At 34.0% G+C, this 10,112-nt stretch overlaps 1 pseudogene; it reads right to left on the minus strand.

Annotated features, from left to right (window-relative positions):
* Window positions 1–9,684, minus strand: part of LOC101432865 (elongation factor 1-alpha 1 pseudogene) — an 86,371-nt pseudogene extending 76,687 nt beyond the window's left edge.
* Window positions 9,685–10,112: the final 428 nt, after the last annotated feature.

The raw sequence follows: 10,112 nt of genomic DNA on the forward strand, positions 1-10,112 counted from the left end.
TGAAGAGGAAGAAGGAAGGTGAAACCAGGCCTGCCATTTTACTTCAACGCATGGCAACTGACCTGGGTGAGAAAGTACCTCTTACAGTACCTTAAGTTGGACTCTTTAGGGCCTTGTAACTGTTAGCTTTTACCCCAAATAAATATAGACGTTGGGTACTTCGCATCAGTATGCCTTTGGCCGACTAATACAGAAGTAAAATGATACATGACTTTGTAGAACTGTTTGTCATTTTCTTAAAAATTTCCCTCTGTACATATCATATAAACCAGCCATTCCATTCCTAGATACTTATCCAAGAGAACTGTAAGCCTGTGTCCAAAAATCCTTATATATGAAAGTTTTATTTGTAATAGTTCAAATTGGAAAAAACCCAAGTTCAACAATAGGTGAATAAAATATTTTATACCCATACATGTAATACAATTTTGCAATGCAAAGGAACAAATTATTGAAACACATTATATGAATAAATTTCAAAATTATTATACTGAGTGAAAGTTAGGCAAAGCATAGTACTTTCAGTATTATTCCATTTATATAAAAAGTTATAAAATACAAATTAATCTATAGTGAAAGAATGCAAATTAGTGGTTACCTGGGAATGGGAATAGAGGGAGGATGGATTATCTGAACTAAGTAGAATAGGCAAATTCTTAAAGTCAGAAACTAGAATACAGGTTATCAGGGACAGGGTATGGGTAGAAAATGGGGAGTCAATGCTTAATTTGTATAGGGTCTTTGTTTGGAGTGATAGAAAGTTATGTTAGCACATTTGACATTTTTAAATGTTATTTCATTTTTATTACAGAAGTTGTAGGTTTACAGAAAAATCATGCAAATATTAAAGAGTTCCCAAATATCCACCTCACTCAATCAGTTTTTCCTATTAATACTTTGCATTAGTGTGTTACCTTTATTACAAATGATTAACAATATTATATAGTTACATTATTAACTATAGTCCATAGACTGTTTGTGTTATATAGACTTATGGTTTTATTTAAACATTTATTTTTATAACACACAACCTAAATTTTCCTCTTTTAACAACATTAAAATGTATAGTTGAGTGGTGTTAATTATATTCAAAATGTTTTGCTACCATCAACAACAGAAACTCTGTACCAATTAGGCATGGACTTCCCATTCCTTAGCCCCATCCCAGCCCCTGGTAAGCCCTATTCTAGTTTCTGACTCTATGTATTTGCTTATTCTAGTTATTTCATATCAGTGAGAGATTACAATATTTGTCCTTTTGTGTTTGGCTTATTTCATTGAGCCTGATGTCTTCAAGGTTCATCCATCTCATCACATGTGTCACAACTTCATTCTTTTTTATGAACAAAATTTCATAGAATGTATATAAGTATATTATTTATTCACTCATCTCTTGATGGATGATTGGATTATTTTCTCCTTTCCACAGTTGTGAATAATATCTATATTACCATTGGTGTGCAAATATTTGTTGAAGTTCCGGTTTTCAATTTTGGGTATATACTTACGAGGGGAATTGTGGGTCATATGGTAATTTCATACTCAACTTTTAGAGAAATCACTAAAAATTTTTTTCCACATTGGCTACACTATTGTACATTCCCACTATCAATATGTGAGAGTTTCTAATTCTCCACAGCCTCTTGAACACTTTATTTTCCATTTTTTTAAAATAGCTTTTCTGGTGGATATAAAATGGTATCCCATTGTGTTTTTGATTGGCATTTATCTGATGACTGATGACATCAAACTTCTTTTCATGGGTTATTGATCATTTGTATATCTTCTTTGGAAACCAATTTTAGTTCATTTTCATTTACTTATAAGTAAAGGGGAAAACCAACTAAATGTGACACAGCATCTGCACCAGATAAGTTTGCTATTTAGAATATTGGGACAACCGGTAAAACTTGAATGGTGCCTGAGACTAAGATGACAGTAATGTGTCAATGTCAGATTCTGGATTTTTAATGATTAAGTTGTGGTTATATAACAGGAAGATCCTAGTGTGCAGAAAATGCACATGAAAGTATTTGGGAGTGATGGGGCATCACGTTGGCAATGTACAATACAATGGAAAAATATGTCATTAATACTGCACTTTCAACTATCTGTAAGATTGAAATTATTTCCAAATTAAAACAGCAGCAGCAACAAGTAGTGTCCTAATTGAGGAGATAATTTACATGTTACGTTTGTATCACCTAAAGAAATATGAACAAGTAACAAGGTGCTAGAACAGGAGAAAATATTCATAAGATGCATATAAGATATAGAGTAATAATGAAAATCAGGAAGCCAAGAACTGAAAATCCAAGTAATGGAAAAATATTAAGATTAGGCAATTTACATACATGAAGCAATGGTCAACCTCATTAATAAAGAGAGATATTCTTATGATAGAGAGTGAGACCAAATTAACAATTTTTCTTTTTTTAAATTTGAGTAATTAAAATCAAGTGCTGGCAGAGGATGTAGGGAGAATGAACTTTAATTCATGTTGGTAGGAGAGATACCAGCATCCATTCAATTGAATAATTTTGGAACGCTCTATTATACAACATTGCAACTCACATATAACTACTGTACACATACTATACATCTATATCTATATAGATATATAAAATCTCAAAGGTACAAACGCTATGCATATAAGTATATTAATAAAAATATGCTCTATAATAACAATGTAGCTTTTAATAACAAGTAATAAAATCTATCAAATAAAATATATCTTTAATAGCAAGTAGTTAAAAATCTTAATACTTAATAAATAAGATTTGATAAAAAAATATAAATTTTAGAATCACAAAATGAAGGAAGTTTACATAGCAGAAATAAAATCAGTGAGCCAAAACTATATACAAAAAAATTTATTGATTTAAGAATGTTGAGAAATTCAGGAAGTAGAAAGAAATATAATGCTTAAAAGCATTTATGTAAATTTATTACACAACAGTGGGCTGGGGGTTGTCAATGTGTTGTTCTTAGGGATTGAGGTTAAATGGATGAAAAAAATCATAGAGGCACATATGGATCACTGATGAGTTGTTTGTTACAAATTTAGTATTAGAATCAATCAATTCAAACCAGTTCATCTGTGATATAACAATAACCCCAATTATCTGGGCTTTCTTATTTATTAGTGACCACTCTTTGATGCAAAACTTTGAAGCTCTTGGAAAACCTTTTTATCATTAATGTGTTTTGTTATTCAGGATGTTTCTTAAAACTCTGCCGTATAAATTAAAACTTGATCCTCACTAAAAGGAAACTGGTTTTATGAAGAATCACTACCTAAAATACTAAGAGTCATGATATATCTGTGTTAATTTGTTTTAATTTCTTTGCCGAAAGCTGATTTAAAAGCAGAGTAAAAAGATACAATAAGGGCACTTGGTACAGGAAAGACTACGAAGAAGTTAAAAATACTAGATTGTGATCGTATGAAAACTGGCAACAAACATAATTTAGGATTTGTTGATGTCTTAGTACTTACAGCATACGTGTTAGAGCAAGTTACTATATGTTGAATCATAGGAACACAGACTCAGGCCCTACAGAAACTTCTAACAAATGACCACTTCAATACTTATATGGCACAAAATGTCCCAAAGAGCAGCAGAAGAGATCCCATTGTAGCTGTTCTCCCAGGGATGCCAACTGCTCGGGCAAGTATCAGTGGATGGCAGCACCAGGTGTCCCGCTTCATGTCATGGAACAGAGATAATCTATGCTGCCTGAGGGCAGGGTATTTTTACAACTGCAGGGGAAGGGGGGCCTGCTACTGAAAGTTCCTAATAAGCAGCTGAAATTGCTTTTTCCAGGTTTCCAGGTTTAAAGGGTAGTCAGGCCTTTCTATTAGAGCTAACATATCCCCTGGGCTACAGAATGGAAGCATAATGAGGCACAAGGAAAGGAGGCACAGCTAGGCAAGGGCTTGGAGATAGCCTTGAGATGTGTCCCTGACTACCCCAGCAATAGGTATTCATTAAGTATTTGATGATCAATTAATAAAAAAGTAAAGAAATAAAGTCCAGAACAAGAAGAATGATGATAATATACCTTCAGGCAAATATATATTTAATAGTAACTAGAGGTGACCATAAATATTTCTTATTCCTTTATGATCAGCATTCAGCATAAACTGTAATCTCAGACTGCCTAGATATGAATGACTGAAGACAATTTTACACATGATTGAACTGATAATTTTTGATTAAGTGTTGCCTGTTTGCATGTTGATGACTTGATCAAACATTATTTCAAGGGTTATTTCAAAAGTGGTCTCACTGAAGAGAGGTAGCATAGCAATGATGTTTAAAGCACATAAAAGGGCAACTGTGTGACTTTCCACAATGTGCCTCATATTTGAAATGCAAGAAAAGGTGTCTATCTCAGAGGTGATGGATAAAGGCACTGATCTTTGCAAAAATCACTGAAATTGGCCTGGCATTTAATAAATGCTAGGCAGGTGTTTCCACTAATATGACTTTGAGCTGACTAACTACATCTCTCAATCAGTTTTCCTCTATGCATTTGGTGGTATCTCCTTTTATTAAATAGCGTGTATACTAATCCCATCTCTTTCATAGCTTCCCATCTCGGTCCCTGTTTGTGGAGAGGTTTTGTAGACCATTCCATTTATTGATGTCACACAGAGAAGATATCCTGCAACCTTTAATTCATTTGCTGAATCCATATTTCTCATCTGGAATATCTCCCTCTAACTTCTCCATCAACTCATTTACCAGGATAAGAGTAACACATGCTGACTCCTAAGTCCTACAACTATCTTTTTCCAATTCTTTCTCTTTTGTGTATCTTCCATGGCACCTTAGAATTTTTGCTTACCAGTTCTTTTAGAGCTGCTTTTTAAATTCTTTACAAAATATTTTGTCACCAAGTTTTTATGTCCATCCATTTAAAAGAATCCTCACATCCTTCACTTTTTTTATTGTTTCCTTCAGAGCTTCTTTGTGGTGTGTGACACAGAGTAGATCATTAATTAAGACTGATTGACTAGATAAATAGTAAAAAGTATTTCAGACTGAAGCCTGTTTAAAATGTTTAATAATACTGTTTGCTACACTATTTGATATCCCATAGTATTTTAAACAAAATCAGTTAACTAAATTAGCACTGACTTAATATCAATACAATTGTATGAATTCTTCTTTATTAGATTTAATGCATATTCTTACATTAGGAGAATTCTTCAGAAATGTGCATAACCACTCCCAGGAAAGAAGGATAAGAATCTAGAATTCACAATCATCTCACTTAAGATTATATACAGTGTTGTTTTTAAAGGAGCATATTTCTTGATCTTTCCAATGCAAATATGACACAAATGTTCTGTAAATCTTTTTGTATCATTGACCGAAATAATCTCATGTTGAGTAATGCTTTAAAAAACCAGAACAATAATGCTCTTTGGATTTGTTTCAAGAGCCTTTACTACTTACAGTGCTAGAAGAGTTCAGCACACCTCATAGAAGTCTTTGACTATTTCCTCTAAAATATTGCTCACAACAAAGGAGCTTCACAATGACATTCCTTTGGCAATGCTAACTGACAGCATCACATGGTATATCTTATGATGTGCTTAGTAATCAGATCTTCAAAGGCATTCAGCCTGAGTCAACAGAAGGAAGGGTGATTTCAATGACTGAATTCACAACAAATGTCCTCCTGGGGAGCATTTACATAATTATGGGAATGGAAATGATAATTACTTGTCATTTATTAGTTTACTATGTCCCTTTAAAATGTGTAATAGTTTGAATCCATCCATCCAGCCATCCTCCTTCAGAGATTATTCTAATAGAGCTCATCTACGAAACCACTTTGTAATCTACATAATAGTAACAGTTTAGACTCTGAAAGAAACCTTTCATTTATACAGTTATTAAGCATATTTTAAATGATACCAGTAAAAAATGGAATTGGATTCAAGAAAAATCCTGTAACAGAATGTGCGTCTCTTTGTATATTCATTTTTTTACCTCTTAAATACCTTTGGGAAGGTTCCATTATGAATTGAAAAATGACATTAGTCCTTGGTTTATGGATATTTACATAACCAGTATTCCTTAAAATATTTTGTTTGAAATATGTTTCAATACTTTTTTCTAAAACAATTGGAATGAGGTATTTTTAAAATACATTTATGTGAAATACAAAATTATAATGAAAAGAAAATGATAATCAAAGTTTAATATTTAAAAGAATTTAGTCAACGTATTGTTAAATATAATGTTTTTAGAATATTCTCTCATATTAATCACTTTTTTCTTAATTATCTCCACTGTGCTGTGAAAAGTGTTACATTATTGCCCAGTAAAGAATAAATGCTTCTCCTGGTTCCTTCCTGAGATGTGTGTGCCCTTAAGTGGCTAACACTTGAAGTAATTTCAATCAGCAAAATTTGTTTTCAAAACCATAAATTATAAATCTGTTTGCTTGTCCAAAACCTGCCATAATCAAGTGAATTATTTAGGTGGACACACATACACACACACACACACACACACATACATTAAGCTACAATAAGATAGACTGCATCAGAAATACATGAGGAAAAAACAAAAGATGAGGTGAAGTAAAACAGGGAGTAGGAACATAAAATGAAATATACTATGAGATAAGTCCCATTTTATCCATTTGCAAAGTATAAAATAGAAATGTATGTTTTTGATTTTGATCCTTGCCCCTTTTTAGACTAATTGACAATTTCAGTATACATACATACATACATACATATATATATATATATATATATATATATATATATATATTTAACTTTTCAGATAAAAGACCAGTATACCATACTCTAAGGCCAAGAAAAAAAATCTATTTTAATATATCCTTGTAAGGGTGGCATAAAAACAAAGTTATGATTAATCTTATTACTAAATAATGCATTATAGAGTTTCTTTTTTCCTTTTTAATATATGCTGCTAGCATCTTCTAAAACCATTCTTTATAGGAGCTGAGTTTAATATGCATAGTCTTCCTTATATGACCCTTTGATAATGTGTAGACCAAATGGTAAATTGGAAGTTTCATCTGAAGCATCTTGATAAAATTAGAAATTCTCAAGTGAGTTAGAAGATGAAAATGCAAATTGACAAGAAGTAGTTTCACAATTCTCAGTCTTTCATTCATAACCAGAATATCAGAGCCATAAGTAGGAGTAAAGGGAAGTTTTGGAAGTAGATTTCTTAGGAGAGAGCTGGAGTCTGAGCCCTACCTCTGAATTCCAGGAGGGAAAGGGAGGAGATAGTATAACCCCTTATCACTGAGATAACCTGATATATGTTTCCCGTATATGGGGATACAGTAGCCTTGAGTCTCACTTCCATCTCAGGGTATTTAGAGGGCAGGGGGCATTGCCTGTCAAGGTGCCTGCTCAGCTACTCTACCTAGAAACTATTCCCACCTAAAGGCAAGTCAGGGAGGACAGTGAGTATTTCCCAAGGGGCAAATGTGGGTCACACATGAGAGAAAGTTATCTTGGTGCTGCTTCGAGTCTTGCCAAGAGGACCTGCTGGTTAAGGTAAAAGGACTCCAAAAAGGAGTGTCAGCGTGAAGTGGAGGTGTCAGAACCTGTAGATAAGAGTGGGACTAGATCTTATGAGTTTCAGCTTGAGTCCCAATATGAAGGCAAATGCATGAAAAAGGCTGTGTATCTGCAAACCTGGGTAACAAATTTACCCACAGTGTAAGACTATGCCTTTTTTCTCTAATCATCATTTGTGCAGAGTCCATCCTAGGAGGATTCAGCAACTTCAATTAGTAGTGAAGGAGAGAAGAAATGCTAGATGGGGAACTGAAATATAAAGCACAGCAAGCAGCCAGATTATGGTATGCCTCAGCTGGGAAAGAGGAAATCTCATACATACACACGCAAAAGTGATGGCCTTTGTGCTTTTCTGTTTAGAGATTGTAATTTTTGGATTGAGGCTGCAGCTCTGAAATCAAAGCGCTCATAGTTCTGCCTGATATCTAAAAGCAAACAGAAAATCAACGGGGCATTTTCATATTTTTATCCAAGCAGGGAACTACCACTCCTGAATACAATTTAAAGCAACAGAAGGAAATAAAAATAAAGCTGTGTTTTGGTTATATTGTTTTGGCTGGTCTTGCTTAACACATCAGTTACATATGGTTCAGGGAGCTATTATCTTCTTCTGTGTATTTGCTTTGAATGCAAATTTTATATTTGAAAATTCAGAGACACATGTTTATATCTAAAATTTTGATTGAGGACTCTGAGAAATGCAAGTTAATAAGATCACATATTCATTTATTGGCTCAAAAAAATAAGAAACTATTCCCATTCATAATTTATTGCACCTTTAGATAAAATTATCATTCTATTCCATGGCTCTACACATAGATTTGCAATATTAATTCCTGTATTTATGAATAATTTCCTTCATTTGAATATATTGTACACATACTGATATATGAGTTTCCAAACAACAAGAGCCCTGGAGTGTTTACTCTGTAATGCTACAGAATACCTCAACAAAGGCCAACATGTAAGACATTGGTCCACAATTTTTTTAGCTTTGTGAAATTTCTGTGTAAGGACCCCTGGCTTCTGAGAAAGCTTAGCTATAAAAATCAGTCACCAATTTAACACAAATTCTGAATACTTTAGAGTTTAGAGTTATGGAAAATCAAGTTCTGTGCAGTAGATTTTTGTCTTATTGCTAAGAACAATTTTCCAGGATGAACAGTACTTTTAAAAGTAAGACATATTAGTCAAGGTTCTCTAGGTAAACAGAATCAACAGGAGATATCTGTAAATATTGTAAAATTGTCTAACATGACTGTGTGAATGCGTAAGTCCAAATTCCATCCAGCAGGTTGCAAGTCAGGGACTCCAGGGAAGGTTCTTGATGAGTTCCTCAGGAGATGCTGGCTGTCTGAAGTAGAGATGGGAATTCCCTCTCTCAATGCTGAAATCACATCTCCTTGTAAGGTCCTCAACTGATTGGATGAGATATTTCTCATTGCTAAAAGTAATTTCAGTTGACTGTAGACACAATCAGCCATGGATGAAATCAACTTACTGATGATTTAAGTAAACAAAATGTCCTTACTGTAACAATTAGACCTGTGTTTGCTTGACCAGCAACTGAACAGCATTACCTGGCCAAGTTGAAACATGAACCTAAATATCACATTGCACCCCTTGCCAATTTGGCAGCCATCTACATCACCTTAAACAATAATTAATCTTGAAATAAAAATAATAACAAACACATTTTTCACCTAACAATACTCAACTGTCCTGTGTTCAGCCAGAAACATACTAACTCTCTCCAGAGTAGGGTACAAGACTTTGGATAATATTCACTCTTAAACTTGATATCCTATAACTTCAATATTATGACCCAGAACTAATACAACTTGTGTAGCATGATAAGGGGATAAGATAAAGAAGAACACAAAGATATTTGTTTTGTGTATATGTGCGCACATACTCATGGTAAACCAAGGAAGAAATAATCATGACCATTACAATTCTCAATTCTATAACTGGCCATGGTGTTATAGTTCATATTTATAACTAACTTTTTCCAATACCCATTGCATGTTCCCTTTACCCTCTGCAAGTACCTCAGCTGCCTGTCGTTCTTCACCTGGTGGAGTGACCCAAAACTTCATTGCTGAAGATTCTGGGCCATTTGTAGTCCTGCTTAAATTGAATTGTTGCAGTTTCCCATTGACTTTAGTTATAAGGAATAATAGTACTAAGAGACACCTTGAGATAGGAATGGTGGAAATATGGCATTGGATTATACAGATACGGCTCAGTTCTCACAAAAACAATGGAGAAAGATCCAAAAGCTGTCTAAGGGACTTTGGATGGCCAGTAGATCAGGACAGTGCTTTACAACTCCTAGGAGGGTGAGGGACAGAAAGAGAAGAAGATGAAACAACAAACTGTGAGTTACTAAATCTCCCCACTGCTAGGAAGGGCTCCCCTCCCACACCCACAAGATATTCACAGGGGTAAAACCCCTGGCTCATTAGAGCTGACTGAGAGAAGAGGAGACAGTTTCCTCCCTGCCAGCTGTTACAAGGGAAAAGAA

This window comes from Dasypus novemcinctus, chromosome 2 (assembly GCF_030445035.2).
Source record: "Dasypus novemcinctus isolate mDasNov1 chromosome 2, mDasNov1.1.hap2, whole genome shotgun sequence".
Classification (NCBI taxonomy): domain Eukaryota; kingdom Metazoa; phylum Chordata; class Mammalia; order Cingulata; family Dasypodidae; genus Dasypus; species Dasypus novemcinctus.